The sequence below is a fragment of the Ambystoma mexicanum genome, chromosome 6p (assembly GCF_040938575.1).
Source record: "Ambystoma mexicanum isolate Mex_15411 chromosome 6p, UKY_AmexF1_1, whole genome shotgun sequence".
Lineage (NCBI taxonomy): Eukaryota > Metazoa > Chordata > Amphibia > Caudata > Ambystomatidae > Ambystoma > Ambystoma mexicanum.
Genome location: NC_090935.1, coordinates 31023699 through 31039718, shown reverse-complemented (window position 1 = coordinate 31039718; position 16020 = coordinate 31023699). Strand labels below are relative to the sequence as shown.

Here is a 16020-nt window from a genome sequence, read left to right as displayed (position 1 = left end):
GGTGGCTTCAAAGTCCCGCCGGGTCTGCTTTCCTTTGGTAGGGCCAGGAAGCCTCTTACAACAGGTATTGGCTGCCTGTCGCCTGCTTTTATCAACTGTGCCAGGACGTGAGCCTTGTGTGTTACAAAATCAGGACAGCAGGCATTGCAGTGGCTCCTGCTTCAGAAAGGCACCTTGAAGAACAGCACTAGGAGCTAACGGAGGGCACCAGGGGTATGGGGGCCAGTGGTGCAATGGATAAGGCGCCTGACTAGGAGTCAGAAGGTTGTGGGTTCCACTGCCATCCGGCTGGGCTCCCAACTCTGTGCTTTGTTTCTTTGAATTACATTTAAATTCCCTTGGCCTTCACTGCTCGCAATAGACTTTTGATTTTATGTGGGGCGGGCCCGGTTGCACAGCAAGGAAACACCAGGCGCCATCTCGAAGCACCACCAGTAGGGGTCCCTCCAGAAGGCCCCAACAAGCAGCAGATGATTTCTATGCATGTGCGCGTCCTGTCCTTCAATGGGTGGGGGTTGGCTTGTGTTGGACACAGTCCCAGGGCAGCCCTTCACGTCCCTGATCGGCCACGATCGGCCAGAGACCTCTCTGTGAGCGCCGCAGGCGAGCCTTCTCGGGACCTCAGCAACTGAGGGGCACATTTCCAAATGAGGGAGACATTTCCAGAAAGCGCACCAGGGAACGGCTCAGCCTCTGCTTCGTGGCCTAACCCAGCCTGGTCCTTCTCCAACCATCTGGGAGCTGTCCAAAAGCCGGTGGGCCTGGCGGAATGGGCTCCCAGCAGGCCCTGGCTGACTGGTGATTTGCATACACACAGACACACGCACGCACGCACACTCTCTCTCGTGCTATCTGCTGCCTTTCAGACCCTGCCACCCCTCGCTTGCTTTAAAGGAGCAGTTGGCGAATGACACTGAGCAAAGAATGCACAAGTGGGTAAAGAGATCACACACCTAGAGGCAGCCAGCTCTCATGAAGAGTAGGGCCTAGAAGCAGTGAAGCTTGAGGGGCTGTGCGCTCTTTGCCATGAGCCCCTAGAGGCGGATCATATAGAAAGCGCTATATAGAAATGAGCAGCCAGCAGAGGACAAGGCAGCCGCTCTCGGTGCAGCACAGCACAGAGAGGATCAAGAGAAACGGGAAGGGCTTCCGCGGCAGCGAGCAAGCACAAGACCAGCACGGGAGCGGGGCCCCTTTTATTCTGTCAATAAAAGGTATTTCTCTCCTGGCACGCACGTGTCTAAAAATATGGAACGCTTCACGAATTTGCGTGTCATCCTTGCGCAGGGGCCATGCTAATCTTCTCTGTATCGTTCCAATTTTAGTATATGTGCTGCCGAAGCGAGCACACACTTGGGGCTGAACTGGCCAGTGTATAAAAGCCAGCGCATCGGCTGCCTATTGACCTAGGTTGACTTGTTATGCTCTAACTTTGGCAAGAAACTGTTTGGTTCTGGGGCCGGTATGGAACCAAGAGGCAAAGACCAACGACCCAAGCTTCCTCGCTGCTGGTTTGGCCCAAAAGGAAAGGTTCCGTGTGCTTGGCTATTGCAATGCAGGAAGAAAGGATCATGGTCCAGGCTGCATGCAAAGTGGCACCTCCCGTCATAATGCCTGGGTGATGGGTGCTGTGTGCCTGGACGCATCACAATAGTCCCACAAGCCAGAGAAAAGCCAGAGGGCCTGTGAGGGTTTGCTTGGGGGGGGCCCTGTTGAATTCCAGGATAGGCAAGGTGAGGCAGCGGCCTAGTGCGCGGACCCCCGAGAGCCCCGGATTGCTGCTGCCCCCGCCTTCAAGCCAGAGATGCATTTTCAAACCGATGTAAGTTTACGTTTGGCTGCTGGCTTCAGCGACGGTGGCTTCAAAGTCCCGCCGGGTCTGCTTTCCTTTGGTAGGGCCAGGAAGCCTCTTACAACAGGTATTGGCTGCCTGTCGCCTGCTTTTATCAACTGTGCCAGGACGTGAGCCTTGTGTGTTACAAAATCAGGACAGCAGGCATTGCAGTGGCTCCTGCTTCAGAAAGGCACCTTGAAGAACAGCACTAGGAGCTAACGGAGGGCACCAGGGGTATGGGGGCCAGTGGTGCAATGGATAAGGCGCCTGACTAGGAGTCAGAAGGTTGTGGGTTCCACTGCCATCCGGCTGGGCTCCCAACTCTGTGCTTTGTTTCTTTGAATTACATTTAAATTCCCTTGGCCTTCACTGCTCGCAATAGACTTTTGATTTTATGTGGGGCGGGCCCGGTTGCACAGCAAGGAAACACCAGGCGCCATCTCGAAGCACCACCAGTAGGGGTCCCTCCAGAAGGCCCCAACAAGCAGCAGATGATTTCTATGCATGTGTGCGTCCTGTCCTTCAATGGGTGGGGGTTGGCTTGTGTTGGACACAGTCCCAGGGCAGCCCTTCACGTCCCTGATCGGCCAGAGACCTCTCTGGTGAGCGCCGCAGGCGAGCCTTCTCGGGACCTCAGCAACTGAGGGGCACATTTCCAAATGAGGGAGACATTTCCAGAAAGCGCACCAGGGAACGGCTCAGCCTCTGCTTCGTGGCCTAACCCAGCCTGGTCCTTCTCCAACCATCTGGGAGCTGTCCAAAAGCCGGTGGGCCTGGCGGAATGGGCTCCCAGCAGGCCCTGGCTGACTGGTGATTTGCATACACACAGACACACGCACGCACGCACACTCTCTCTCGTGCTATCTGCTGCCTTTCAGACCCTGCCACCCCTCGCTTGCTTTAAAGGAGCAGTTGGCGAATGACACTGAGCAAAGAATGCACAAGTGGGTAAAGAGATCACACACCTAGAGGCAGCCAGCTCTCATGAAGAGTAGGGCCTAGAAGCAGTGAAGCTTGAGGGGCTGTGCGCTCTTTGCCATGAGCCCCTAGAGGCGGATCATATAGAAAGCGCTATATAGAAATGAGCAGCCAGCAGAGGACAAGGCAGCCGCTCTCGGTGCAGCACAGCACAGAGAGGATCAAGAGAAACGGGAAGGGCTTCCGCGGCAGCGAGCAAGCACAAGACCAGCACGGGAGCGGGGCCCCTTTTATTCTGTCAATAAAAGGTATTTCTCTCCTGGCACGCACGTGTCTAAAAATATGGAACGCTTCACGAATTTGCGTGTCATCCTTGCGCAGGGGCCATGCTAATCTTCTCTGTATCGTTCCAATTTTAGTATATGTGCTGCCGAAGCGAGCACACACTTGGGGCTGAACTGGCCAGTGTATAAAAGCCAGCGCATCGGCTGCCTTTTGACCTAGGTTGACTTGTTATGCTCTAACTTTGGCAAGAAACTGTTTGGTTCTGGGGCCGGTATGGAACCAAGAGGCAAAGACCAACGACCCAAGCTTCCTCGCTGCTGGTTTGGCCCAAAAGGAAAGGTTCCGTGTGCTTGGCTATTGCAATGCAGGAAGAAAGGATCATGGTCCAGGCTGCATGCAAAGTGGCACCTCCCGTCATAATGCCTGGGTGATGGGTGCTGTGTGCCTGGACGCATCACAATAGTCCCACAAGCCAGAGAAAAGCCAGAGGGCCTGTGAGGGTTTGCTTGGGGGGGGCCCTGTTGAATTCCAGGATAGGCAAGGTGAGGCAGCGGCCTAGTGCGCGGACCCCCGAGAGCCCCGGATTGCTGCTGCCCCCGCCTTCAAGCCAGAGATGCATTTTCAAACCGATGTAAGTTTACGTTTGGCTGCTGGCTTCAGCGACGGTGGCTTCAAAGTCCCGCCGGGTCTGCTTTCCTTTGGTAGGGCCAGGAAGCCTCTTACAACAGGTATTGGCTGCCTGTCGCCTGCTTTTATCAACTGTGCCAGGACGTGAGCCTTGTGTGTTACAAAATCAGGACAGCAGGCATTGCAGTGGCTCCTGCTTCAGAAAGGCACCTTGAAGAACAGCACTAGGAGCTAACGGAGGGCACCAGGGGTATGGGGGCCAGTGGTGCAATGGATAAGGCGCCTGACTAGGAGTCAGAAGGTTGTGGGTTCCACTGCCATCCGGCTGGGCTCCCAACTCTGTGCTTTGTTTCTTTGAATTACATTTAAATTCCCTTGGCCTTCACTGCTCGCAATAGACTTTTGATTTTATGTGGGGCGGGCCCGGTTGCACAGCAAGGAAACACCAGGCGCCATCTCGAAGCACCACCAGTAGGGGTCCCTCCAGAAGGCCCCAACAAGCAGCAGATGATTTCTATGCATGTGTGCGTCCTGTCCTTCAATGGGTGGGGGTTGGCTTGTGTTGGACACAGTCCCAGGGCAGCCCTTCACGTCCCTGATCGGCCACGATCGGCCAGAGACCTCTCTGTGAGCGCCGCAGGCGAGCCTTCTCGGGACCTCAGCAACTGAGGGGCACATTTCCAAATGAGGGAGACATTTCCAGAAAGCGCACCAGGGAACGGCTCGGCCTCTGCTCCGTGGCCCAACCCAGCCTGGTCCTTCTCCAACCAGCTGGGAGCTGTCCAAAAGCCGGTGGGCCTGGCGGAATGGGCTCCCAGCAGGCCCTGGCTGACTGGTGATTTGCATACACACAGGCACACGCACGCACGCACACTCTCTCTCGTGCTATCTGCTGCCTTTCAGACCCTGCCACCCCTCGCTTGCTTTAAAGGAGCAGTTGGCGAATGACACTGAGCAAAGAATGCACAAGTGGGTAAAGAGATCACACACCTAGAGGCAGCCAGCTCTCATGAAGAGTAGGGCCTAGAAGCAGTGAAGCTTGAGGGGCTGTGCGCTCTTTGCCATGAGCCCCTAGAGGCGGATCATATAGAAAGCGCTATATAGAAATGAGCAGCCAGCAGAGGACAAGGCAGCCGCTCTTGGTGCAGCACAGAGAGGATCAAGAGAAACGGGAAGGGCTTCCGCGGCAGCGAGCAAGCACAAGACCAGCACGGGAGCGGGGCCCCTTTTATTCTGTCAATAAAAGGTATTTCTCTCCTGGCACGCACGTGTCTAAAAATATGGAACGCTTCACGAATTTGCGTGTCATCCTTGCGCAGGGGCCATGCTAATCTTCTCTGTATCGTTCCAATTTTAGTATATGTGCTGCCGAAGCGAGCACACACTTGGGGCTGAACTGGCCAGTGTATAAAAGCCAGCGCATCGGCTGCCTATTGACCTAGGTTGACTTGTTATGCTCTAACTTTGGCAAGAAACTGTTTGGTTCTGGGGCCGGTATGGAACCAAGAGGCAAAGACCAACGACCCAAGCTTCCTCGCTGCTGGTTTGGCCCAAAAGGAAAGGTTCCGTGTGCTTGGCTATTGCAATGCAGGAAGAAAGGATCATGGTCCAGGCTGCATGCAAAGTGGCACCTCCCGTCATAATGCCTGGGTGATGGGTGCTGTGTGCCTGGACGCATCACAATAGTCCCACAAGCCAGAGAAAAGCCAGAGGGCCTGTGAGGGTTTGCTTGGGGGGGGCCCTGTTGAATTCCAGGATAGGCAAGGTGAGGCAGCGGCCTAGTGCGCGGACCCCCGAGAGCCCCGGATTGCTGCTGCCCCCGCCTTCAAGCCAGAGATGCATTTTCAAACCGATGTAAGTTTACGTTTGGCTGCTTGCTTCAGCGACGGTGGCTTCAAAGTCCCGCCGGGTCTGCTTTCCTTTGGTAGGGCCAGGAAGCCTCTTACAACAGGTATTGGCTGCCTGTCGCCTGCTTTTATCAACTGTGCCAGGACGTGAGCCTTGTGTGTTACAAAATCAGGACAGCAGGCATTGCAGTGGCTCCTGCTTCAGAAAGGCACCTTGAAGAACAGCACTAGGAGCTAACGGAGGGCACCAGGGGTATGGGGGCCAGTGGTGCAATGGATAAGGCGCCTGACTAGGAGTCAGAAGGTTGTGGGTTCCACTGCCATCCGGCTGGGCTCCCAACTCTGTGCTTTGTTTCTTTGAATTACATTTAAATTCCCTTGGCCTTCTCTGCTCGCAATAGACTTTTGATTTTATGTGGGGCGGGCCCGGTTGCACAGCAAGGAAACACCAGGCGCCATCTCGAAGCACCACCAGTAGGGGTCCCTCCAGAAGGCCCCAACAAGCAGCAGATGATTTCTATGCATGTGTGCGTCCTGTCCTTCAATGGGTGGGGGTTGGCTTGTGTTGGACACAGTCCCAGGGCAGCCCTTCACGTCCCTGATCGGCCACGATCGGCCAGAGACCTCTCTGGTGAGCGCCGCAGGCGAGCCTTCTCGGGACCTCAGCAACTGAGGGGCACATTTCCAAATGAGGGAGACATTTCCAGAAAGCGCACCAGGGAACGGCTCGGCTTCTGCTTCGTGGCCTAACCCAGCCTGGTCCTTCTCCAACCATCTGGGAGCTGTCCAAAAGCCGGTGGGCCTGGCGGAATGGGCTCCCAGCAGGCCCTGGCTGACTGGTGATTTGCATACACACAGACACACGCACGCACGCACACTCTCTCTCGTGCTATCTGCTGCCTTTCAGACCCTGCCACCCCTCGCTTGCTTTAAAGGAGCAGTTGGCGAATGACACTGAGCAAAGAATGCACAAGTGGGTAAAGAGATCACACACCTAGAGGCAGCCAGCTCTCATGAAGAGTAGGGCCTAGAAGCAGTGAAGCTTGAGGGGCTGTGCGCTCTTTGCCATGAGCCCCTAGAGGCGGGTCATATAGAAAGCGCTATATAGAAATGAGCAGCCAGCAGAGGACAAGGCAGCCGCTCTCGGTGCAGCACAGCACAGAGAGGATCAAGAGAAACGGGAAGGGCTTCCGCGGCAGCGAGCAAGCACAAGACGAGCACGGGAGCGGGGCCCCTTTTATTCTGTCAATAAAAGGTATTTCTCTCCTGGCACGCACGTGTCTAAAAATATGGAACGCTTCACGAATTTGCGTGTCATCCTTGCGCAGGGGCCATGCTAATCTTCTCTGTATCGTTCCAATTTTAGTATATGTGCTGCCGAAGCGAGCACACACTTGGGGCTGAACTGGCCAGTGTATAAAAGCCAGCGCATCGGCTGCCTATTGACCTAGGTTGACTTGTTATGCTCTAACTTTGGCAAGAAACTGTTTGGTTCTGGGGCCGGTATGGAACCAAGAGGCAAAGACCAACGACCCAAGCTTCCTCGCTGCTGGTTTGGCCCAAAAGGAAAGGTTCCGTGTGCTTGGCTATTGCAATGCAGGAAAGAAAGGATCATGGTCCAGGCTGCATGCAAAGTGGCACCTCCCGTCATAATGCCTGGGAGATGGGTGCTGTGTGCCTGGACGCATCACAATAGTCCCACAAGCCAGAGAAAAGCCAGAGGGCCTGTGAGGGTTTGCTTGGGGGGGGCCCTGTTGAATTCCAGGATAGGCAAGGTGAGGCAGCGGCCTAGTGCGCGGACCCCCGAGAGCCCCGGATTGCTGCTGCCCCCGCCTTCAAGCCAGAGATGCATTTTCAAACCGATGTAAGTTTACGTTTGGCTGCTGGCTTCAGCGACGGTGGCTTCAAAGTCCCGCCGGGTCTGCTTTCCTTTGGTAGGGCCATGAAGCCTCTTACAACAGGTATTGGCTGCCTGTCGCCTGCTTTTATCAACTGTGCCAGGACGTGAGCCTTGTGTGTTACAAAATCAGGACAGCAGGCATTGCAGTGGCTCCTGCTTCAGAAAAGCACCTTGAAGAACAGCACTAGGAGCTAACGGAGGGCACCAGGGGTATGGGGGCCAGTGGTGCAATGGATAAGGCGCCTGACTAGGAGTCAGAAGGTTGTGGGTTCCACTGCCATCCGGCTGGGCTCCCAACTCTGTGCTTTGTTTCTTTGAATTACATTTAAATTCCCTTGGCCTTCACTGCTCGCAATAGACTTTTGATTTTATGTGGGGCGGGCCCGGTTGCACAGCAAGGAAACACCAGGCGCCATCTCGAAGCACCACCAGTAGGGGTCCCTCCAGAAGGCCCCAACAAGCAGCAGATGATTTCTATGCATGTGTGCGTCCTGTCCTTCAATGGGTGGGGGTTGGCTTGTGTTGGACACAGTCCCAGGGCAGCCCTTCACGTCCCTGATCGGCCACGATCGGCCAGAGACCTCTCTCTGTGAGCGCCGCAGGCGAGCCTTCTCGGGACCTCAGCAACTGAGGGGCACATTTCCAAATGAGGGAGACATTTCCAGAAAGCGCACCAGGGAACGGCTCGGCCTCTGCTTCGTGGCCTAACCCAGCCTGGTCCTTCTCCAACCATCTGGGAGCTGTCCAAAAGCCGGTGGGCCTGGCGGAATGGGCTCCCAGCAGGCCCTGGCTGACTGGTGATTTGCATACACACAGACACACGCACGCACGCACACTCTCTCTCGTGCTATCTGCTGCCTTTCAGACCCTGCCACCCCTCGCTTGCTTTAAAGGAGCAGTTGGCGAATGACACTGAGCAAAGAATGCACAAGTGGGTAAAGAGATCACACACCTAGAGGCAGCCAGCTCTCATGAAGAGTAGGGCCTAGAAGCAGTGAAGCTTGAGGGGCTGTGCGCTCTTTGCCATGAGCCCCTAGAGGCGGATCATATAGAAAGCGCTATATAGAAATGAGCAGCCAGCAGAGGACAAGGCAGCCGCTCTCGGTGCAGCACAGCACAGAGAGGATCAAGAGAAACGGGAAGGGCTTCCGCGGCAGCGAGCAAGCACAAGACCAGCACGGGAGCGGGGCCCCTTTTATTCTGTCAATAAAAGGTATTTCTCTCCTGGCACGCACGTGTCTAAAAATATGGAACGCTTCACGAATTTGCGTGTCATCCTTGCGCAGGGGCCATGCTAATCTTCTCTGTATCGTTCCAATTTTAGTATATGTGCTGCCGAAGCGAGCACACACTTGGGGCTGAACTGGCCAGTGTATAAAAGCCAGCGCATCGGCTGCCTTTTGACCTAGGTTGACTTGTTATGCTCTAACTTTGGCAAGAAACTGTTTGGTTCTGGGGCCGGTATGGAACCAAGAGGCAAAGACCAACGACCCAAGCTTCCTCGCTGCTGGTTTGGCCCAAAAGGAAAGGTTCCGTGTGCTTGGCTATTGCAATGCAGGAAAGAAAGGATCATGGTCCAGGCTGCATGCAAAGTGGCACCTCCCGTCATAATGCCTGGGAGATGGGTGCTGTGTGCCTGGACGCATCACAATAGTCCCACAAGCCAGAGAAAAGCCAGAGGGCCTGTGAGGGTTTGCTTGGGGGGGGCCCTGTTGAATTCCAGGATAGGCAAGGTGAGGCAGCGGCCTAGTGCGCGGACCCCCGAGAGCCCCGGATTGCTGCTGCCCCCGCCTTCAAGCCAGAGATGCATTTTCAAACCGATGTAAGTTTACGTTTGGCTGCTTGCTTCAGCGACGGTGGCTTCAAAGTCCCGCCGGGTCTGCTTTCCTTTGGTAGGGCCAGGAAGCCTCTTACAACAGGTATTGGCTGCCTGTCGCCTGCTTTTATCAACTGTGCCAGGACGTGAGCCTTGTGTGTTACAAAATCAGGACAGCAGGCATTGCAGTGGCTCCTGCTTCAGAAAGGCACCTTGAAGAACAGCACTAGGAGCTAACGGAGGGCACCAGGGGTATGGGGGCCAGTGGTGCAATGGATAAGGCGCCTGACTAGGAGTCAGAAGGTTGTGGGTTCCACTGCCATCCGGCTGGGCTCCCAACTCTGTGCTTTGTTTCTTTGAATTACATTTAAATTCCCTTGGCCTTCTCTGCTCGCAATAGACTTTTGATTTTATGTGGGGCGGGCCCGGTTGCACAGCAAGGAAACACCAGGCGCCATCTCGAAGCACCACCAGTAGGGGTCCCTCCAGAAGGCCCCAACAAGCAGCAGATGATTTCTATGCATGTGTGCGTCCTGTCCTTCAATGGGTGGGGGTTGGCTTGTGTTGGACACAGTCCCAGGGCAGCCCTTCACGTCCCTGATCGGCCACGATCGGCCAGAGACCTCTCTGGTGAGCGCCGCAGGCGAGCCTTCTCGGGACCTCAGCAACTGAGGGGCACATTTCCAAATGAGGGAGACATTTCCAGAAAGCGCACCAGGGAACGGCTCGGCTTCTGCTTCGTGGCCTAACCCAGCCTGGTCCTTCTCCAACCATCTGGGAGCTGTCCAAAAGCCGGTGGGCCTGGCGGAATGGGCTCCCAGCAGGCCCTGGCTGACTGGTGATTTGCATACACACAGACACACGCACGCACGCACACTCTCTCTCGTGCTATCTGCTGCCTTTCAGACCCTGCCACCCCTCGCTTGCTTTAAAGGAGCAGTTGGCGAATGACACTGAGCAAAGAATGCACAAGTGGGTAAAGAGATCACACACCTAGAGGCAGCCAGCTCTCATGAAGAGTAGGGCCTAGAAGCAGTGAAGCTTGAGGGGCTGTGCGCTCTTTGCCATGAGCCCCTAGAGGCGGGTCATATAGAAAGCGCTATATAGAAATGAGCAGCCAGCAGAGGACAAGGCAGCCGCTCTCGGTGCAGCACAGCACAGAGAGGATCAAGAGAAACGGGAAGGGCTTCCGCGGCAGCGAGCAAGCACAAGACGAGCACGGGAGCGGGGCCCCTTTTATTCTGTCAATAAAAGGTATTTCTCTCCTGGCACGCACGTGTCTAAAAATATGGAACGCTTCACGAATTTGCGTGTCATCCTTGCGCAGGGGCCATGCTAATCTTCTCTGTATCGTTCCAATTTTAGTATATGTGCTGCCGAAGCGAGCACACACTTGGGGCTGAACTGGCCAGTGTATAAAAGCCAGCGCATCGGCTGCCTATTGACCTAGGTTGACTTGTTATGCTCTAACTTTGGCAAGAAACTGTTTGGTTCTGGGGCCGGTATGGAACCAAGAGGCAAAGACCAACGACCCAAGCTTCCTCGCTGCTGGTTTGGCCCAAAAGGAAAGGTTCCGTGTGCTTGGCTATTGCAATGCAGGAAAGAAAGGATCATGGTCCAGGCTGCATGCAAAGTGGCACCTCCCGTCATAATGCCTGGGAGATGGGTGCTGTGTGCCTGGACGCATCACAATAGTCCCACAAGCCAGAGAAAAGCCAGAGGGCCTGTGAGGGTTTGCTTGGGGGGGGCCCTGTTGAATTCCAGGATAGGCAAGGTGAGGCAGCGGCCTAGTGCGCGGACCCCCGAGAGCCCCGGATTGCTGCTGCCCCCGCCTTCAAGCCAGAGATGCATTTTCAAACCGATGTAAGTTTACGTTTGGCTGCTGGCTTCAGCGACGGTGGCTTCAAAGTCCCGCCGGGTCTGCTTTCCTTTGGTAGGGCCATGAAGCCTCTTACAACAGGTATTGGCTGCCTGTCGCCTGCTTTTATCAACTGTGCCAGGACGTGAGCCTTGTGTGTTACAAAATCAGGACAGCAGGCATTGCAGTGGCTCCTGCTTCAGAAAAGCACCTTGAAGAACAGCACTAGGAGCTAACGGAGGGCACCAGGGGTATGGGGGCCAGTGGTGCAATGGATAAGGCGCCTGACTAGGAGTCAGAAGGTTGTGGGTTCCACTGCCATCCGGCTGGGCTCCCAACTCTGTGCTTTGTTTCTTTGAATTACATTTAAATTCCCTTGGCCTTCACTGCTCGCAATAGACTTTTGATTTTATGTGGGGCGGGCCCGGTTGCACAGCAAGGAAACACCAGGCGCCATCTCGAAGCACCACCAGTAGGGGTCCCTCCAGAAGGCCCCAACAAGCAGCAGATGATTTCTATGCATGTGTGCGTCCTGTCCTTCAATGGGTGGGGGTTGGCTTGTGTTGGACACAGTCCCAGGGCAGCCCTTCACGTCCCTGATCGGCCACGATCGGCCAGAGACCTCTCTCTGTGAGCGCCGCAGGCGAGCCTTCTCGGGACCTCAGCAACTGAGGGGCACATTTCCAAATGAGGGAGACATTTCCAGAAAGCGCACCAGGGAACGGCTCGGCCTCTGCTTCGTGGCCTAACCCAGCCTGGTCCTTCTCCAACCATCTGGGAGCTGTCCAAAAGCCGGTGGGCCTGGCGGAATGGGCTCCCAGCAGGCCCTGGCTGACTGGTGATTTGCATACACACAGACACACGCACGCACGCACACTCTCTCTCGTGCTATCTGCTGCCTTTCAGACCCTGCCACCCCTCGCTTGCTTTAAAGGAGCAGTTGGCGAATGACACTGAGCAAAGAATGCACAAGTGGGTAAAGAGATCACACACCTAGAGGCAGCCAGCTCTCATGAAGAGTAGGGCCTAGAAGCAGTGAAGCTTGAGGGGCTGTGCGCTCTTTGCCATGAGCCCCTAGAGGCGGATCATATAGAAAGCGCTATATAGAAATGAGCAGCCAGCAGAGGACAAGGCAGCCGCTCTCGGTGCAGCACAGCACAGAGAGGATCAAGAGAAACGGGAAGGGCTTCCGCGGCAGCGAGCAAGCACAAGACCAGCACGGGAGCGGGGCCCCTTTTATTCTGTCAATAAAAGGTATTTCTCTCCTGGCACGCACGTGTCTAAAAATATGGAACGCTTCACGAATTTGCGTGTCATCCTTGCGCAGGGGCCATGCTAATCTTCTCTGTATCGTTCCAATTTTAGTATATGTGCTGCCGAAGCGAGCACACACTTGGGGCTGAACTGGCCAGTGTATAAAAGCCAGCGCATCGGCTGCCTTTTGACCTAGGTTGACTTGTTATGCTCTAACTTTGGCAAGAAACTGTTTGGTTCTGGGGCCGGTATGGAACCAAGAGGCAAAGACCAACGACCCAAGCTTCCTCGCTGCTGGTTTGGCCCAAAAGGAAAGGTTCCGTGTGCTTGGCTATTGCAATGCAGGAAAGAAAGGATCATGGTCCAGGCTGCATGCAAAGTGGCACCTCCCGTCATAATGCCTGGGAGATGGGTGCTGTGTGCCTGGACGCATCACAATAGTCCCACAAGCCAGAGAAAAGCCAGAGGGCCTGTGAGGGTTTGCTTGGGGGGGGCCCTGTTGAATTCCAGGATAGGCAAGGTGAGGCAGCGGCCTAGTGCGCGGACCCCCGAGAGCCCCGGATTGCTGCTGCCCCCGCCTTCAAGCCAGAGATGCATTTTCAAACCGATGTAAGTTTACGTTTGGCTGCTGGCTTCAGCGACGGTGGCTTCAAAGTCCCGCCGGGTCTGCTTTCCTTTGGTAGGGCCAGGAAGCCTCTTACAACAGGTATTGGCTGCCTGTCGCCTGCTTTTATCAACTGTGCCAGGACGTGAGCCTTGTGTGTTACAAAATCAGGACAGCAGGCATTGCAGTGGCTCCTGCTTCAGAAAGGCACCTTGAAGAACAGCACTAGGAGCTAACGGAGGGCACCAGGGGTATGGGGGCCAGTGGTGCAATGGATAAGGCGCCTGACTAGGAGTCAGAAGGTTGTGGGTTCCACTGCCATCCGGCTGGGCTCCCAACTCTGTGCTTTGTTTCTTTGAATTACATTTAAATTCCCTTGGCCTTCACTGCTCGCAATAGACTTTTGATTTTATGTGGGGCGGGCCCGGTTGCACAGCAAGGAAACACCAGGCGCCATCTCGAAGCACCACCAGTAGGGGTCCCTCTAGAAGGCCCCAACAAGCAGCAGATGATTTCTATGCATGTGTGCGTCCTGTCCTTCAATGGGTGGGGGTTGGCTTGTGTTGGACACAGTCCCAGGGCAGCCCTTCACGTCCCTGATCGGCCACGATCGGCCAGAGACCTCTCTCTGTGAGCGCCGCAGGCGAGCCTTCTCGGGACCTCAGCAACTGAGGGGCACATTTCCAAATGAGGGAGACATTTCCAGAAAGCGCACCAGGGAACGGCTCAGCCTCTGCTTCGTGGCCTAACCCAGCCTGGTCCTTCTCCAACCATCTGGGAGCTGTCCAAAAGCCGGTGGGCCTGGCGGAATGGGCTCCCAGCAGGCCCTGGCTGACTGGTGATTTGCATACACACAGACACACGCACGCACGCACACTCTCTCTCGTGCTATCTGCTGCCTTTCAGACCCTGCCACCCCTCGCTTGCTTTAAAGGAGCAGTTGGCGAATGACACTGAGCAAAGAATGCACAAGTGGGTAAAGAGATCACACACCTAGAGGCAGCCAGCTCTCATGAAGAGTAGGGCCTAGAAGCAGTGAAGCTTGAGGGGCTGTGCGCTCTTTGCCATGAGCCCCTAGAGGCGGATCATATAGAAAGCGCTATATAGAAATGAGCAGCCAGCAGAGGACAAGGCAGCCGCTCTCGGTGCAGCACAGCACAGAGAGGATCAAGAGAAACGGGAAGGGCTTCCGCGGCAGCGAGCAAGCACAAGACCAGCACGGGAGCGGGGCCCCTTTTATTCTGTCAATAAAAGGTATTTCTCTCCTGGCACGCACGTGTCTAAAAATATGGAACGCTTCACGAATTTGCGTGTCATCCTTGCGCAGGGGCCATGCTAATCTTCTCTGTATCGTTCCAATTTTAGTATATGTGCTGCCGAAGCGAGCACACACTTGGGGCTGAACTGGCCAGTGTATAAAAGCCAGCGCATCGGCTGCCTTTTGACCTAGGTTGACTTGTTATGCTCTAACTTTGGCAAGAAACTGTTTGGTTCTGGGGCCGGTATGGAACCAAGAGGCAAAGACCAACGACCCAAGCTTCCTCGCTGCTGGTTTGGCCCAAAAGGAAAGGTTCCGTGTGCTTGGCTATTGCAATGCAGGAAAGAAAGGATCATGGTCCAGGCTGCATGCAAAGTGGCACCTCCCGTCATAATGCCTGGGAGATGGGTGCTGTGTGCCTGGACGCATCACAATAGTCCCACAAGCCAGAGAAAAGCCAGAGGGCCTGTGAGGGTTTGCTTGGGGGGGGCCCTGTTGAATTCCAGGATAGGCAAGGTGAGGCAGCGGCCTAGTGCGCGGACCCCCGAGAGCCCCGGATTGCTGCTGCCCCCGCCTTCAAGCCAGAGATGCATTTTCAAACCGATGTAAGTTTACGTTTGGCTGCTTGCTTCAGCGACGGTGGCTTCAAAGTCCCGCCGGGTCTGCTTTCCTTTGGTAGGGCCAGGAAGCCTCTTACAACAGGTATTGGCTGCCTGTCGCCTGCTTTTATCAACTGTGCCAGGACGTGAGCCTTGTGTGTTACAAAATCAGGACAGCAGGCATTGCAGTGGCTCCTGCTTCAGAAAGGCACCTTGAAGAACAGCACTAGGAGCTAACGGAGGGCACCAGGGGTATGGGGGCCAGTGGTGCAATGGATAAGGCGCCTGACTAGGAGTCAGAAGGTTGTGGGTTCCACTGCCATCCGGCTGGGCTCCCAACTCTGTGCTTTGTTTCTTTGAATTACATTTAAATTCCCTTGGCCTTCTCTGCTCGCAATAGACTTTTGATTTTATGTGGGGCGGGCCCGGTTGCACAGCAAGGAAACACCAGGCGCCATCTCGAAGCACCACCAGTAGGGGTCCCTCCAGAAGGCCCCAACAAGCAGCAGATGATTTCTATGCATGTGTGCGTCCTGTCCTTCAATGGGTGGGGGTTGGCTTGTGTTGGACACAGTCCCAGGGCAGCCCTTCACGTCCCTGATCGGCCACGATCGGCCAGAGACCTCTCTGGTGAGCGCCGCAGGCGAGCCTTCTCGGGACCTCAGCAACTGAGGGGCACATTTCCAAATGAGGGAGACATTTCCAGAAAGCGCACCAGGGAACGGCTCGGCTTCTGCTTCGTGGCCTAACCCAGCCTGGTCCTTCTCCAACCATCTGGGAGCTGTCCAAAAGCCGGTGGGCCTGGCGGAATGGGCTCCCAGCAGGCCCTGGCTGACTGGTGATTTGCATACACACAGACACACGCACGCACGCACACTCTCTCTCGTGCTATCTGCTGCCTTTCAGACCCTGCCACCCCTCGCTTGCTTTAAAGGAGCAGTTGGCGAATGACACTGAGCAAAGAATGCACAAGTGGGTAAAGAGATCACACACCTAGAGGCAGCCAGCTCTCATGAAGAGTAGGGCCTAGAAGCAGTGAAGCTTGAGGGGCTGTGCGCTCTTTGCCATGAGCCCCTAGAGGCGGGTCATATAGAAAGCGCTATATAGAAATGAGCAGCCAGCAGAGGACAAGGCAGCCGCTCTCGGTGCAGCACAGCACAGAGAGGATCAAGAGAAACGGGAAGGGCTTCCGCGGCAGCGAGCAAGCACAAGACGAGCAC

General features: G+C 55.4%; 8 non-coding genes across 8 annotated transcripts; all 8 read right to left on the bottom strand.

Moving 5' to 3' along the window:
* Positions 1–1242: 1242 nt before the first annotated feature.
* Positions 1243–1349, bottom strand: LOC138512101 (U6 spliceosomal RNA). The gene has a single exon (XR_011280969.1). It is a non-coding gene; the product is annotated as a U6 spliceosomal RNA (small nuclear RNA).
* A 1739-nt stretch (positions 1350–3088) lies between these two features.
* Positions 3089–3195, bottom strand: LOC138512100 (U6 spliceosomal RNA). Its single transcript, XR_011280968.1, has one exon. It is a non-coding gene; the product is annotated as a U6 spliceosomal RNA (small nuclear RNA).
* Positions 3196–4938: 1743 nt separating this feature from the next.
* LOC138512099 (U6 spliceosomal RNA) lies at positions 4939–5045 on the bottom strand. Its single transcript, XR_011280967.1, has one exon. It is a non-coding gene; the product is annotated as a U6 spliceosomal RNA (small nuclear RNA).
* Positions 5046–6794: 1749 nt separating this feature from the next.
* LOC138512098 (U6 spliceosomal RNA) lies at positions 6795–6901 on the bottom strand. Its single transcript, XR_011280966.1, has one exon. It is a non-coding gene; the product is annotated as a U6 spliceosomal RNA (small nuclear RNA).
* A 1751-nt stretch (positions 6902–8652) lies between these two features.
* LOC138512097 (U6 spliceosomal RNA) lies at positions 8653–8759 on the bottom strand. Its single transcript, XR_011280965.1, has one exon. It is a non-coding gene; the product is annotated as a U6 spliceosomal RNA (small nuclear RNA).
* Positions 8760–10509: 1750 nt separating this feature from the next.
* Positions 10510–10616, bottom strand: LOC138512096 (U6 spliceosomal RNA). The gene has a single exon (XR_011280964.1). It is a non-coding gene; the product is annotated as a U6 spliceosomal RNA (small nuclear RNA).
* A 1751-nt stretch (positions 10617–12367) lies between these two features.
* Positions 12368–12474, bottom strand: LOC138512095 (U6 spliceosomal RNA). Its single transcript, XR_011280963.1, has one exon. It is a non-coding gene; the product is annotated as a U6 spliceosomal RNA (small nuclear RNA).
* A 1751-nt stretch (positions 12475–14225) lies between these two features.
* LOC138512093 (U6 spliceosomal RNA) lies at positions 14226–14332 on the bottom strand. The gene has a single exon (XR_011280962.1). It is a non-coding gene; the product is annotated as a U6 spliceosomal RNA (small nuclear RNA).
* Between the last annotated feature and the right edge of the window lie 1688 nt (positions 14333–16020).